This window comes from Canis lupus, chromosome 34 (genome assembly GCF_003254725.2).
Source record: "Canis lupus dingo isolate Sandy chromosome 34, ASM325472v2, whole genome shotgun sequence".
NCBI lineage: Eukaryota > Metazoa > Chordata > Mammalia > Carnivora > Canidae > Canis > Canis lupus.
The window spans coordinates 2,242,362-2,259,677 of NC_064276.1; the positions used below are offsets into that span (position 1 = coordinate 2,242,362).

Consider the following 17,316-nt stretch of genomic DNA (forward strand, 5'->3'; position numbering starts at 1 on the left):
AATTTATATAAATACTAAATATTATAGCACACTTATTAGAAACCCACAAGCCAACAAATTCTGGTCACTTTATTTAAATTTTGAAATTGCAGATAAAAGATTAAATTTTTCCCATGTTTTTCTTCTAAATATTATTTTTAGAACAACTGAATATGGATAGGTTTAGAACAGTATGAGTTGATTACACTTTGCTATTACCTTGAGTGAAAATTATTAATTACTCATTTTTATTTTTAATATATCTGAGCCAATATTTTATACCATTGATCTGTACCATTATCGCACCCCTACTATCTAGATTTCTAAAACTGGCTATGAAAAACACTGCAGTAAGGTAAGGAAAGAAAATATTAGAACATCTGTTTATGATTATCTCATTCTCTAGAAATTTCTCATCCTGCATTTTATATAGAAGTGTGAATATGTGTTATTTAAATCACATATGACTGTAATAGTACACATAAAGAAATTATAAATAGATAAGTTATACTTCTTATTTTTAAAAGCCATTATTGAGAGAAGGGTACTTTCAAAGAGTCCAAAGACATCATGCAGTAAACTGTTCTAAGGTAGAATTAAGAATTGAAATATAAGTCCTATTTTGTATCATGTTAGCTTTTCAATGTTCAGCATTTTTTCTATGTAATAGACTTAACACTGGATACAACAATAAATTTTGACAGAAAGCTAGGAAAACTTCACATGTAAATCACCTATTTAACTTTAAAATGGACCCTAAAAACTGAAAAAATGAGCCTTGAGAGTATAGACTTGAGAACACAAGACATTATATAAATTCAGGTTATGTTAAATAAAAGAATTAAACAAAGATATGGAGTATAATATTAGAAGTCCAGTTCACAAGAAGAAATGCTTCTTTGGAAGTGCATCCAAAAGCAAATATCCCTTGGTTGGCAGAACTTAACTATTCAAGAGGAAATTCTATGAATATGAATATTTGTGATTGTACAGTACATAATCTAATAACTCCTAAAACAAGATTACAACCTGCTTTCGGAAAGGATTAATTTATCTAATCAAGATTGGTTAATGCTTTTATTAGAGCTTGTAGTCACTGTATTAATTCAAAATATATGTCGACCAAGGAGATTAATCTATTGGCTACAAAGTGTTTTTAATTCTCTTCATTCAACTTGAGCTGATTTGTCCCTTAAATGATAATACTTAATTTGATCCCCATAAAGCCATTTTTCCCTTTGAGAGTCAGAGGTGCCTCTTTGAAAGCTTAGAGGTATTGCATGGCATTCTAATTCACTTCACATAGCAATGACATTCCCAACATATTTGAGCACACCATGGAGTTTGGAGGTTGGGCAGCTGTCATCTTAACTCCTTTGATCAAAATTACTAATCCCAACATCTATAAATCTGTGCATAAATTTGAAAATCCCTTAAAATGTTTTTTTCCTGACTATGGGCATTGTCACAAAGAAGCTTATGGGTAAATTTTACATCTGACAGTATTTGAGATATAATTGCCAGCATCACATTTCTCTGTATTTCATGAAGTTCAAATGCAACATTATTCAAATAAATTAATAAGGACAAATGTAATAGCATATTTGATTCAATGCACTATGACATTTATTTAGTGTAAATTTTAATAACATGAAAAACATGCATGACTTTTGCAATTTTTCTGCTTAAAACTTTTATCTTGAATGGTTCATTGGATTGAAGATCTGCAAAGGACTGAACCATAGTATGTACAATAGCATGGCGCATAGGCTCTAAGCCCTCAAAGGCCCTCATTTCTTGGTATTTGTGCCTTGTGTATTCCTCTCCCCTTGACTATAGACAGAACCTGTGACTCCTTCCTAAGAAATAAAATATAGCAAAGTTAGGAGACCTTGTTTCCATGATTACAATCTATAGTGTTGTAACTTCTGTACTGATAGCCTATTCTCACCCTTGCTGCCTTAGACATAGGAAGTTTTCATGTTGGAAAGCCCCTTTCGTTCAAAAAAACCTAGAGCAGCCTCAGGTCAATAACCATGTAGAAACTCTGGCCCTCAACCTAACAGCCCAAAAGAAGATGAAATCCACCAACACCGTGTGAACTGGGAAAAAGATCCTGCCCTAATCAGGTCTTCAAATTATATTCCTGACAGTCGTTGACACCATGATGCCAACTCACAAGACACCCAAAACATTGGGCAAAGCTAAGCCATGCCTGGACTTTGACCCATAACTATCTGTAGTTTTAAGTCAGTAGGTTTGTAGTAATTTGTTATTCACAATAGATAACTAATGCAAAAAGAGAGCTCATTTTATTCTAGTTACAAAACTGTATTTGTCATTTCAGTAGTTGAAGGATTAATGGAGACTCAGTGTAAGATTTCCAAGAATGAAAGGCTTACCAAACAAAAATAAAGTCAGCATTCTCTCAAGGTCCTAGGTTTGGTGTGTTTTCTTGCTCACTGAACTATCCAATATTTTCCTAAGGACCCACTGTTTAATGTGAAGTGAATTATTAATATGCATTAGGAGTTGGCAAAAGAATTTAATGGGTATAATTAATTCTGTATCTATAAATAATGACATGAAAGAAAGCAAAGGTTCTACTACTATATACTGCCTATTATTTCTTTCCAAAAATTAACCATGTGACTATGATTGTGCTAATTATTTCATCAATATTTCTATTAGCTGCTTAAGCAATATACTACTTCATGGGTTCAGCATATAGTTGCAATTTGAAAAGTATGTTGAGATATATAAATGGGTACAATGACTACACGTACACATGAATGCACGTTCACTCTTAAGAAAAATTTTATATGGTGAGCCTTGCAGATTTCCTGTTGGATGCCTCAAATTCAGATGTCAGTATTATTTCCCTTTTACTATCCCTAACTGTAATATGTCTTCATAATGAAAAGCAATACAACTGTTCTATCTTTAAGAAAAGCTTTATTAAATCTAGTTGTTAAAGGTTATAAAGAAATAATATCATGCTGATTCTTTTTAATTGTAGGGTAAATTTTCAAGAAACTCCATTTTATTTGGAAATAGAAATATCCAAAGATAAGTTGTTCCTTTTCTTAAAAGAAAAATCATTATCAACTGTTGGAACTTGATAAAAAATAGAAAAAGGGAAGCAAAAAATAAACTCTGGTTTGCTGATTTGAGCAAATAACAAGTCAAAATGCATCTAAAAGAAAAAAGAATCTTTTTGTTGTTTAAAATAAAAGCGGAAAGTGAAGGAGGCAAGTGAAGACATTTTTATGAGGAATAAATATGCATCTGATAGCTCAAAAAGGTGAAAATGAAAATGCAATCAGTTCTCTAATGAATTAATAGGTACAGCTGGGACTCTCATGTTACTTTATATGAAATAGCTAATGAGCAGAAAAGAAGTTGCCAAAAACAGGGCAGTCAGCACATTCCAGAAACTCACTTGCCTTTTAAAAGGCATTATAAATAGCACATGGCTGTTTCTTCAAAATCAACATATTTTCCTTTTCCTTCTACATTTAGAAGAAATTGTTAAGTTTTTTTTTTTCTATCTAGAGAAGTAATGGTAACAGAAAAGCTTAAAGCTACAGATTTTATACATCATATTTGCACTTTTTTTTTTACTTTTCTTAATTTGCATTGCTCCTAATATGAAATTTAAAACTAGTTTCTCTTAGAGAGATCTTTTGTCCATCCCAGGAGAATGAAGCTTCTAAGACCCACTTCATTAATACATGTGAGAGTCACACTCAGATGTCAGCAGGACCTGATAAATAATTTAAGAAACCAGAGTTCATTATCTGGCACATACTGAGTAGCTTCCCCATCGAAAGAGAACTCTTCTTGGCTTTAGGATTGTTTGTAGATATGTGAAAATAAAGACATGATATTGCTTGATTATTGAGTTTTCAAAGTGTTATCCAACTGTTCACATGGAACCTTCTGATTTTTAAATGTTGACACCTAAGTCAAACAATTTCAAATATTAGGAAGCCTTAAAAAAATGTGTTGTTGCAGATCTCTTGAATTAGTTGTAAGGTTAGTAGGATGGTACTTCTCTAGTGGCATATCCTGAGCTAATCTCCTGGTTCCTTAGTTGAGTGACTCGTTAAGTGAGGGAGTCATAACCATGACTAGACCAAACACACTCTCTGCTGTGAATTTAAAATAAAATAAGAGATATTCATTTGAGGGTGGGTAGGTAACAAATCATCTTATAAGGTGACAACAAAAATAGTAAGACTCAATAACTCTAGCGGAGCATTGATTTATGATCTTCTTTAAATTTTTAGGTGACTCCAGTAGTTCTTCTGACAAATATATTTTCATTACTTTCCCCCTTGGATAGCCAGAGTTGAGTTTGTTACTCAGCGGGAAAAAAACCAAAATAAAACACATTAGACCAACAAGAAAACCTTAGTTAAGATGGGAATCAATCATCTTCTTTTTATCCAACTCCTTTCCTCTATTTAAATGGTTTTCAACTGGGTTTCTAGGGATCCTTAGATGGGAGGATCAATGTTTTTGGTTGTCAATGTAATTAGGGGAGGCAGGTGCCATTTATATTCAGTGTTTTAGGGGGTGGGGTTTGCAGATGGCCCAGAAATGATAAATATCCTACAATTAGAGGCACAGTTCTATACATAAAGATTCATATCTTTCAAACACCAAAAGAAATTCCACTTCAATTGTTTCTAAAAGATTCCAAGAGGTGTGCCTTGATGCGCCTAAACTCAATCATCTTCTATTTCAACTAAAGGTGTCAGCTTGAAGCTTTTCATATGTCTTCACAAACTTTCTCTTGTTTTTGAGTGTTTATAACATGCAATAAATTATATTAAATAGCCTGGAATAATTTCCTTAAAAAAATAAAACACAGACAGCCTCAAGAATCTTACACCCAGAGTTTATACTGTCTCACTTATTTGTGTGCCAGCTCACACAGAATGAAATCCTCTATATCACTGCTTTCTTTCTTATGTCATCACTAGAAAGAACTATGAAACTTTTTCACTGTTAAATACCATTTATTTCTGAAATCCTCACTAAAAGAAAATCAAAATTTCCCCCAAATGGCTTCCACTTGTTATTTAAGTAGGTAGTTAATAATTTTATTGCTAAAATAGCATAAGTCTATTAGAGAAAGTATTTAATACATGCATATATAGATGTGTATATATGCTTAAGCAATATACTACTTCATAGGTTCAGCATATAGTTGCAACTTGAAAAGTATGTTGAGATATATAAATGGGTACAATGACTATGCACGTTCACTCTTAAGAAAAATTTTATATGGTGAGCCTTGCAGATTTCCTGTTGGATGCCTCAAATTCAGATGTCAGTATTACTTCCCTTTTACTATCCCTAACTGTAATATGTCTTCATAATGAAAAGCAATACAACTGTTCTATCTTTAAGAAAAGCTTTATTAAATCTAGTTGTTAAAGGTTGGAAAGAAATAATATCATATATATATATCATATGCATATATATATGTATATATATACTTTATGGTTCAGAGTTTGTTGGAAACCTTGAAGAGTGTGCAGAATTTGTGAGAAGTGTGTTGTAGATGTTTAGTAGTTTGCATTGTTTGAACTTATTAATAAAGCTAAGTAAAATAAGAATCTTTTGGTCTTCTTTATTATTCAAATTAAGCTACTTTCTTCAAATCTACTAATCCCTTCCAAGCCTGTAGCAGGCCTGGTGAACATGTTTATTGAACATCTGCCATATGCCTGAAAAAACCTTTGAATTGCAGGAGATTTTGGTCATCAATAGAAACATATTGCTATGATAATCACAAATGCACTGATGATGGAATATTTTTAATATTGTTGTAGGAGGTGGGGAAAATATTCTAGAAGAGCAGACCTTGATGTTATCAAATATTTTTGTAATTTTGGAGGGCACCTGGGTGGCTCAGTTGGTTAAGTGTCTGCCTTCAGCTCAGGTCAGGAGATCCCAGGGTCCTGGGATGGAGCATCAGGCTCCCTGCTCAGTGGGAAGTCTGCTTCTCCCTCTAGGTCTACCCCTCCCCCTGTTCATGTCCACTCTCTCTCAAATAAAATAAATAAAATATTTTTAAAATATATATTTTGTAACTTTTTCTGTCCTTTTTTATTACCATTGTATCTTGAATACTTGTTTATTTACAAAATTGTAACTTTCCTAGATTATGAGCTGGCCAGAGCAATCAGCTTATATCTCGGTGTCTGGGCAATTTGCCTAGCACATAGTAAATACCTAATAAATGCCTATGAATGAACATATGGAAAAAAATTCTAAATTATTGTTTCAATCAACTTTCTTTATAATTCAATGAGTTCTCAAGATTTTTTTCTTACTAACTTTAAATTCTATTTAGTTAATATACAGTGCAATATTGATTTCAGGGGTAAAATTCAGTGATTCATCACTTACATAGAATACCCAGTGCTCATTATATCAGGTGCCCTCCTTAAAACCCTTTACCTATCTAACCCATCTCCCACTTCCCTGAATCACCCCTTGGTTTGTTCTCTGTCTTTAAGAGTCTCCTGTGGTTTGTTTCCCTCTCTCTTTTTTCTCCCCTCCCCCCCATATATTCATTTGCCTTGTTTCTTAAATTCCACATGTGATGAAATCATATGGTAGTTGTCTTTCTCTGACAGGCCTATTGCATTTAGCATAATAGTTTCTAGCTCCATCCACATCATTGCAGACTGCAAGATTTCATTCTTTTGAGGTCTGAGCAATATTCTTTTATATATACAGGTATATATATATACCTGTGTGTATATATATATATACACCTTTATATATATATATATATATATATATATATATATATATATATATATATATATATATCTTCTTTATCCATTCATCAATCAGTGGACATGTGGGCTCTCTCCATAGTTTGGCTATTGTTGATAATGCTACATTAAACATCAGGATGCATGCACCCCTTCAAATCTGTATTTTGTATCCTTTGGATAAATACCTAATAGTGCAATTACTGGACCATTGGGTAATTCTATTTTTAACTTTTTTAGGAATCTCCATACTGTTCTCCAAAATGACTACACTAGTTTGCATTCCCACCAACAGTGCAAGAGGGTTTCCTTTCTCCTCATTCTTGTCAACATTTGTTGTTTCCTGTGTCTCTGATTTTAGCCATTCTGACAGGTGTGAAGTGGTATCGCATTATGGTTTTGGTTTACATTTCTCTGATAATGAATGATGTTGAGCATCTTTTCTTGTGTCTGTTGGCCATCGGGATGTCTTCTTTGGAAAAGTGTATTCATGTCTGCTGCTTGTTTCTTAATCAGGTTATTTGCTTTTTGGGTGTTGAGTTTTACAAGTTCTTTATAGATTTTGGATACTAACCCTTTATCAGATATGTCATTTGCAAATATCTTCTCCCATTCCAAAGCCTGCCTTTTAGTTTTGTTGATTGTTTTATCTTGATGATGACTTCCCAAGATCTTCTAATGCATTTGGAGCACTAGATAGAGGACCATGGCTGGCAATTGTATCTTTCACAAAAAGAGATAAGAGAAGGGAAGGGAAGAGAAAGAAAAGAGGAGAAAGAGAGAGCAAAATTTGACTTCCTATTTTTTAATTAGTTAATTAAGTAATTGGAGTAGTACCCTAAGACTGTGCTTAGGGCACTTGTGACATCTCATCTTAGTAAAATTGACAGCCAGAACTGTGTTGTGATGAATGCACAAAGGGAAAATCATTTCTTAAAGACAGGATGGTTTGTTGCAGAACTAGATGTGAAATTCTTTTAAAAATTCTAAAAATTATAAGTGATAACCTGAGGTAAGCCCAGAATTGTGTGAGCACAGTTTACATGAGATTCCTACACTTTCAAACAGAATCAAAAACATGATGTGCCCACTTGGGATATGGGCTACCTGTTGTTACCAAAGAATATCTGTAATGGAAAGCATTACTATTCAGAGGAAAGCAGCAGGTAGTTTGGACACAGATAAATTGGACTGTATCCGACTTTGTTACTTATACAGAAAACCTTGTCAATATTGTAGAGCTTCAGTTTCTACATTTTTAAATATACTGATGTTTATAATGTCTCTCTCAAGTGATTTCTAGCTATATATACAGCAATTTTTTATTCCACAAAACTGTCAAGGACCACTCTGATGAGTATTATAAGAGATACAGGGATGAAACATAACCAGTTGTGGCCTTCAGGAACCCTAAGAATTTGAGATGAGAACCAATTATATCACATATAACTTAGAGAGAAGGTGAGCCATGATGAGTGCAATGCTATGGCACAGAACGCTGTTGGAGAGTGAGATTACTCTAAATCAGTTGAATCTCCAAAGGTTTTTCTGAGAATATGTAGGGCATAGATAGCCTAAAACTTTGCATCTTATATTAGGTTTCCCTAGCCAGTGCAATCACTAGGGAAATTTCCCCCTCTTACTTTATTGTTTCATGGATAGTGGACTTAACTCATTTATTGGATAAAAAAAAATACTGAAGTTAGTGACTTCATCACAGTTCAAGGCTAGTGTTGATTTACACATGGTGTCATAAGTAGGGAGGAAACAAACAAATTGATTTAGAATAAAAAGACCAGATACGTGTAATCTTGCTCACTCTTAGGAGTTTTTTTTAACATACTCATCTCACTAATTCCAACAGTTGGTATGAAGAGTTAACAAGGTAGTATCTATCTTAACTCTTAACTGTCAAATACCATAAAAATGGAAGTTATTTTTTTTATAAGTAGAACTCGACTAGTAACCATTGACTGATTAAAACTTGTAATTTTACTGCTTAGAAATGATTTTCCATTCTCTAAGTGAATCACTGTGATGTTTCATTGAGGGCATCTGAATGAATTCTTAACTCCCTGTTTAAAATTAGTCAACCATACAACTGATATTTCCAAACAATTCCTAGAATTTATTGGACATAATAATATTCTCATAGTAGTGTTGATATTATCTCAATTTTTGCTGTAGTAAAATGATGCAAAACTTTGGTAGAATAAGAATGGCAATCATATTTTAAACTCTGCAGGAAACTAAGTTGAAAATTTTGAGAATACAAGTTTCTACACTATCAAAGTAAATTGTGTTTCCGATTTTAGGCCAATAGTCTTGCAAATAATCAGAACTACAATTTTTTCTTATCATCTTTTTATTTTCCTTAAGAAGTCCTGCACCTGCTAGCTCCTTAGTTAGAAAATTTAGAATATATACTTTTTTTAAATAACCTAACTTCCTAATCGAATTTTCTTTGAATCACATTTTTACTTTATTTAGAAAAAGACAAAGTCTACATGAACAGGTGCACTTGGAATCTAGGCTTATCATTACTAGATTACCTGAGAAATGTACACAATTACTCTGATTTCAATTGTTTTATTTTGAAAATGAAGCACAGCCATTTTTGTAGGAAAATTTCTAAAGTCAATGAGACTATATTTTAAACCATATTTTAAGTATTTATTAAAAGGTTTTATTTATATTTGGGACATCAAATTTCCAAACTCTTTACAAATTTGCATTCACATACAATTTCATATTAATACAGTCCAAGAAAACTACTTATGCCTGTATTTCAATTTGCAGTTTATGAAATGTTTCTTCATTAAAATAAGACCTACCACAAAAGCCATATTTAAAAACAATAAAATCAGGTTTCCAAGTGTATTTTTGAATGCCCAACTTTGTGCCAAATTGAGCCTCTGCTAACTCATGACTGTTAATTTAAAAATAATTCATATTTTGCACTATTTCAAACTAGTTTCACAAGTAAGTTCAACTTTTAAATCTCAGAGGAAGTACCAAGTGTCTTCTAAACAAGAAAGAAGTAAAAGCTTCCATCAGTAATGCAGAGACCCTAGCTGTCTTCCCAATTCTAACTGTCTCAAGCCTACCTTCCACTCTGACTCAGTCAGCTGGCAACCTTGAAGTGGCAGTCACCCATCCTCTCCCAGAAAACTCCTTTCCTGATAAACATGAGCTGGATGAACTAGACGATCTCTGCATTTTGACAGAGCTCAAAAAACTCATGTCTTTAACTAACAAAGAGGGAATGATAACAAGGAAATATGTCTTTGTGTATCAGTTATAAATCAGGAGTAACAATTCCCAAACATTCAAAATAAATTAATAGAAAAATAATCAGTTAATTTTTGGAAGCCAATATTACACAGATAATTTTAAAAATCAGAACCAGTAATATTCCCTTGAAAATACCATCAATCATTTTAATTTAAAATAATTTCAATTTAAAATAAATCAATCTTGCTTTTTTTTTTTTTTTTGAAATCTTCCACAAGATGTGAAGGATTGGAATTCAATTAATCTGTGCCTAGTCAAATTTTTTACATCTTTCAGAGCTTCTATAAAATCAGTGGTTTCCCACGTAAAATTCTACTATACATGTCATCATTCTACTATCATGCCAATTCATGGCATACTTCCTTGTATTTTTCTCTGACAGTATTCTTTAAATATTATGATGATAATAGAAACCACTGAGATTGTTGTGCCCAAGATCGCGAATCCGAGAAACCACCAAGGAGCAGACACCGACACACTTAGGAAAACTTTGCTGAATAAAGAAGATGCAATGAATTTCATATGCAAGTACATTGTAATATCCATTTAAAAGTAAAAATCCATTTAATAGTAAATCAGTGCTATCAGGTATGAACATAAAGATATCAATTCACCTTCTAGAATGAAAAGGAAATGTAGTGTTTCCTTTGAACTCCTTACTTGATAAAACAAGATTTTCTTCCTCCACCCTCTTCATCGAAGAACACATTATTGGAATATAATCCCTGTCAAATTTACCTCTACCAAGTGAACTTAAGCCTCTAATAGGCATAAAGTAAGTTGTAAATGACAATCCTTACATAGGCATAGGATTTTTGCAGGTTGGAAAAGGTTTCCTAAATTTGAAAATTTTATGATCTGTTTCAGGTATTTGCTGATTTCTATTATCTGGAATGTGATAGAATATTTCGTATTTTAGAGAAAAAAATGTGGACAACTCGTGAGCCCTGAGTGAAAGTTTTCTAATAACACAAAAACATATGCAAAGGAGTCTGACTCTCAAGGCAACTGGCTTTCAAAGAGTGAAAGCAGTATTTACATTTCAGACTATTGTATAGTCAACAATTATTTCATTGAGATAAACTTCAGTCAATTTTAATGTAAGATGCTTCTGTCTACTTCTGGCCAATTTCAAAATTCAGGGCTTTGGGAATGCTCTAATTTTCCTGGCCTTCAAGAAGTTCCTAGATTTGATTGTCTATATCATATAAATTCATATATATATTTATAAATATAATACATGTATTAAGTGTATATATGTACTTAATATATGTATATATGCATATATAAATGCATATGTAAATACATATATTATATGTGTTGTGCCCAAGATTGCGAATCCGAGAAACCACCGAGAAGCCGACACCGATGCAAACACACGAGGCTTTATTTACAAGCTCGAGCTTGTGTCCAAGTACACCCGACACAGCGGAGCAAGGCCTTGGACCCCGAAGTGGGTTTTAGCTTAGTTTTAAGGGCTTGTCTCGGGGACCTCCAGAAGGGCTAGAACAATTCCTCAAGTTCTGTTTACATTTTGAATTGGGGCCTTCAAGGGCATTGAGCTCTGTTCTCATTCAATAGGGGCTTCCTGCCCTTGGCCTGGACTCTATTCTTATGCTAATGTGGGGCTTTCTAGGACATTAAGCTGTAAACTTTTGTGTTTTTCCTGTAACTGAAGTAATGGAAATTTCAGCTCTTCTTCGCAGGGGCCTGGGATGGCTGTACGTGTGCTAACGCTGAACTTAAAGTGGAATGGCCTTAATTTTCTCAGCCTCAACATTTCCCCCTCTCAGAGGAACTTAAGGAAGGACCCAATTATGGGTCCAGGTTGCTCTCAGAGTGAGCCAGGGGGAATGATTAAACCAGGATTCTCACCAACCTTGTTGCTGTTCTCGCTCCCATTTACATTTCAGCAAAGAAGCAACATCCTAAGTTTGAGGCAGCACATAACTCCCCCCCACCCTTTGTTGTAAGAAGACTAAGTCTAATCCCCTTCTATTTTGAAGGACAACCTCAGACTAGGGAGTCTTGGAGGTGGGAAATAAGTGAGAATGGCGCAGTCTTAGCTTTAGAGGATTGTCCTTGTCAGGTTGGCTTTTCCATTCTGGAACAAAGTCCTTGAGAATGGCGTGTGGGTGTAGTGGACCGAGGGAGTAATCCCGTCGACCTTGGGAGCAGTGGGAGTGGTCAGGATCACAATGTAAGGCCCCTTCCAGCGAGGTTGAAGTGTCTGTGTTGGTATCTCCGCACGTACACCCAGTCACCCGGCGGATATCGATGGGGATCCGGGGATGGTCCAGTCTCGTAGAGGGCCCTCAGCTTAGGCCACACCTGCTCATGGGTTTGTTGTAACATTTGGAGGGAGAAAAGAAGTTGGTGATCATCAAATTCAGCAAGCCCCTCAGGTTTTAAATTGGGCATAACAGGTGGAGGAAGACGGAATCTCTTAGGGAGTCAGTCCCATCTTATATGGGGAGTTCCTCACCCTATATAGGGCGAAGGGGAGGAGAATCACCCAGTCCCCACCAGTCTCCAGGGCTAATTTAGTTAAGGTCTCCTTTAATGTTCTGTTCATCCTCTCTACCTGTCCTGAGCTCTGGGGCCTATATGCACAATATAATTTCCAATTTGTCCCAGGTACTAGTGCGACTCCCCGTGTTACCTTAGAGATGAATCCTGGGCCGTTGTCTGATCCAATCCTAACAGGATAACCATACCTCGGTAAGATGTCTTCCAGCAATTTCTTGGTCACAGGACTGTACTGTTTCATGTTTGGTGGGAAAAGCCTCTGTCCATCCTGAAAAAGTATCTACAAACACCAGTAAATACCTGTATCCGTATTTTCCAGGTTTTACCTCAATGAAGTCCACTTCCCAGTAGGTTCCTGGGCAGTCCCCTTAGAGCCAGGTTATCCATGGGCGGTGGCATTAGTTAACTGGCATGCGTGGCAGCTCGCCACAATCTGCTCGATCTTTGCTCGAGAGTCTTTAATAGTGATCTTTGCATGTCGTATGAGGTCTTCCATCTTCCTTGTTCCCGTGGGAGGACTCCGATGTATTTCGGATAGGACTCGCCGTCCCAGTTCCTCTGGCAGGATGATGCTGGAGTCTGCGGCCCTCCACCAGCCACGGAAGCACTGGGTCATGGGCAAGCGTTTGATCCAGTGTAAATCAGCATCAGTATAGTTGGGGGTGTCGGGCAGGGTCGGTGCCCCTGGATCAGGTACTGTGGTTGCTAAGACCTGGGTCACTGAAAGGGCCACCTCCTTTGCCTTCAAATCGGCTCGCCGGTTTCCCCTGGCTACTGGCGTGTCTGCCTTTGGGTGCCCCGGACAGTGGATGATGGCCAGGGCCTTGGGCAGCCAGAGGGCCCTCAGGAGGTCAAGGATCTCCGTTTTGTTTTGAACAGTCTTTCCCTCTGCGGTCAGGAGCCCTCTCCCTGTGAGCGGCGGCGAGGGCGGACCGGCTGTCGGGGTAGATGTTGATTCGTTTACCTTCCCCCACGGTCAGCGCCTTGGCCAGTGCGGTCAGCTCTGCCCGTTGGGCCGACGCTCCGGCTGCCAGTGGCCCCGCCCAGACGGTCTCGGCTCCGTGGTCACGGCTGCCCCCGCACATCTGACTCCTTCTCGGACAAAGCTGCTGCCGTCCGTGTACCAGGTGGCATCGGCGTTCGGCAGTGGCTGGTCCTGGAGGTCAGCTCTGACTCCGTGCACCTGTGCCACAATTTCTTGACAGTCGTGCAGAGGGGGGTCTCAGTCTGGGTTAGGGAGTAGCGTTGCCGGATTCAGGGTTGTCGGTGGCTTAAATAAAATTCTGGTGGGGTTTAGCAGTAGGCTCTGATAATGGGTCAGACGGGCATTGCTGATCCAGCGGTCTGGGGGCTGTTTGAGTACCCCTTTAATAGCGTGTGGGGTGGTAACACGCAGTTCTTGCCCCATGGCCAGCTTGTCTGCGTCCTTGACCATAGTGGCCACTGCAGCAATAATTTTTACTCATGGGGGCCATCCAGCAGCCACTGTGTCCAGCTTTTTGGAGAGATAGGCTATGGGCTTCTTCCAGGGACCTAAGTAAGTACTGGACAAGGACCCCTTTTGCCACCTCATCTTTCTCATCCACATACAGGTAGAAGGGCTTGGCTAGATCAGGCAACCCGAGAGTTGGGGCAGACAGCAAGACCTGTTTAAGGTCATTAAAGGCTCTGTTCATGGCCTCTGTCCATTCAAAATTTTGCTGGTGCCTGGTGGCCTCATAGAGGGGTCTGGCCATCTCAGCAAAACCCGGAATCCATAATCGACAGAACCCTGCTGACCCCAGAATTCACATACCTGGCAGACGGTTTGTGGCTGTGGGATCCTTAAGACAGTTCCTTTCGTGCATCCATCAACCATCTTTGTCCACCCTTTAATTTGTAGCCAAGGTAAGTCACCTCTGCTCTGCACATCTGGGCTTTTTTAGCTGAGGTCCGGTATCCTAGGGCCACTATGGTCTGGAGCAAGTCCCTGGTGCCTCGCAGGCATGTGTCCTGGTCCTCCACCACCAACAGGATATCATCTACATATTGTAATAAAGTCAAATGAGGGTGCTTGGAATGGAACTCACCCAAGTCTTTGTGTAAGGCCTCATCGAAGATGGTCAGTGAATTTTTGAATCCAGGTGAGCTGGTCATTGATGCCTTTCTCAGGGTCCATCCATTCAAAGGCAAAGAGGCCTTGGCTCTTGGGTGTTAAAGGCAGGCTGAAAAAGGCATCTTAAATCTAATACTGTATACCAAGTTTTGTCTGGAGGCAGGGTGGAGAGGAGGGTTATGGGTTTGGGACCATAGGGTGCATATCCTCTACTCACCGGTTGACTTCCCTTAAGTCCTGGACGGGCCTGTAATCATTAGAGTGCAGTTTCCAAACCCGCAGCAAGGGAGTATTCCATGCCAATTGGCAAGGCCTCAATATGCCCGAATCCAGTAGTCGTCATGTTTGGGGTGTGATTCCCTTTCATGCTACGAGAGGCATGGGGTATTGGCGGACCCTGACAGGGTCTACCCCCCACTTTAGTTTTATGTATATGGCCGGTCGGTGCCGGGCCAGCCCAGTTTCCCCAGTTTCTGCCCACACTTTGGGAAATTCCGCAGCCAATGGTCAATGTCAGTCATTGGGGCTGAGGGTGTTTGGTGGAGATGATATTCATCTTCTAAACTTCGGACAAGCACCCGAATCAGATGCCCCTCTTTGTTTAGGATTTTTGCCCCTTTGGGGTGGAAGCAAATTTGTGCCCCCATCTTGGTGAGCAAATCCTGACCTAACAACTGGTAGGAACACTCAGGGATGACCATGAAGGATACCCAGCCCATACCGAGATCCACAGTTCTTCAGGTAGTCCATGAGTACTGTTTGGTGCCTGTGGCCCCTTGCACCCATGAAGTCTTGTTTGCCACTTTCCCTTGGGGTTGAAATAAAACCAAATGTTGTGCCCCAGTGTCCACTAGGAATTCAACAGGTTGCCCCTCCACTCTAAGAGTTACCCTGGGCTCAGGGAGGGGTGCTGAACCCCAATTCCCCTAATCGTCCAGGTCCTCCATTTCCAAGATCTTGGCAGGGGCCTTAGATCTTTTGTTACAGCAGTTTTTCACCCAGTGGCCCTCTTCTTTGCAATAAGCACATTTGTTTTTGTTCAGTTTAGGGCGCTCCCGACGGGGACCAGGGCCATCCTCCTTACCTGTCCCTGAAGCCAGCTTCTTGAGGTGCCTCCGTCTTTCCTGTGGATCGTCCATGGTTGTGGCCAGCAGGATCTTGGCCAGGTTTCAGGTCTGCCAGTCACTTAGTTTAGTTTGTTGTTCTTCTGGACTTCTCTATTATTATAGACTCGTTCTGCTACTATCACTAAGTCCTGCAAGCTCTTCTCTCCCAATCTCTCTACTCTTTGCAATTTCTTTTCAATGTCTGGAGCAGCCTGGTTAACAAAAGCCATGATAATTGCGGCCTTTGTTTCCAGGGCTTCTGGGTTCATAGGAGTGTACTGCCTAAAAGCCTCTATGACTCTCTCTAAGAAGGCTGCTGGACTCTCATCCTTACCCTGTCTCATACCATATATCTTGGCCAGACCGGTAGGCTTGTGTGCGGCAGCCTGAAGACCTGCCCCTAGAGTCTGGCGGTGGACCCGGAGTCTCTCCTTACCTTCAGCCAAGTTGTGGTCCCAGGTGGGGCGGGATAAAAGGAAGGCAGCATTTTTATGAGGTCTGGGTTTTGAGTTGGCTGTCTGTCCTCTCCCAAGACAGACTTCCAGGCTTCCACCTGAATTCGTTCTCTCTCTTCGATGGTGAAGAGAACCTGCAAGAGCTGTCGGCATCATCCCAAGTAGGCTGGTGGGTAAAGAGAACAGTATCTAAAAGCCCGATTAGATCTCTTGGATTATCAAAGAACTTTGCATTTTGGGTTTTCCAATTATATAAATCACTGGTGGAGAACGGCCAGTACAACATCAGCTGTCCGCCAGTCTCATGGCGGGGGGGGGGGGGGGGGGGGGGGGGGGAGTCCCATGGCGTGGAGGGGAAACGCTAAGGGGAAGGGCAGTGGAGTCTGCCGCCCCACCTTAGGGGGTGAGGCCGCCCGGTGTGTCCATCCGTGTGTCCCCGCTGCCAGCTGGCACACAGGGACTCCCTCGTCAGGGAGGGGGGTGCCCCTTCTGCAGCCCCCGGTGCCTCCAATGGAGGGGCAGAAGGGGGAGGGGGTGCTGGTAGGGCGGCGGGAGAATCAGGTCCTCCAGGGAGGAATCCTGGAAGACCTGATAAAGGGGCGCTCGGTGCGTAGAGTCGGTCTCCTTCTCAGCTTTCTGCAGGGCTAGAATCTCGATGGGTTCTGCTTTGGGGGGTAAAAATGGTTTTAACCAAGGAGGGGGATTCTCCATCATGTCCTGCCAGGCCAGTATGTAGGGCACCTGGTCAGGGTGTCCACCCGGTTTGTCCCTGAAGATCACGGCCTTAACCTATAAGATAATAGGTAAGTGGAAAGTTCCTTCTCGGGGCCATCCCACATCAAAGGTTGGCCATTCTGATATGCAATAAATTTGAAATTTCTCTCTCCTTATGTAAACAGCTATGACAGTTAACAAAGACACAGTAACACAGACAAATGCACAAACAGTTAACAAGGACATAGTAACACAGACAATCGTTCCAGTGCGGCCACAGAGACAAAACAGAAAGTAACCCGAAGGGCTGGCAGCTGGCCATCCTTACAGATGAGGACCTCCAT

At 39.2% G+C, this 17,316-nt stretch overlaps 1 pseudogene; it reads right to left on the reverse strand.

Annotated features, from left to right (window-relative positions):
- Window positions 1-11,444: 11,444 nt before the first annotated feature.
- LOC125754284 (uncharacterized) lies at window positions 11,445-16,544 on the reverse strand (annotated as a pseudogene).
- Between the last annotated feature and the right edge of the window lie 772 nt (window positions 16,545-17,316).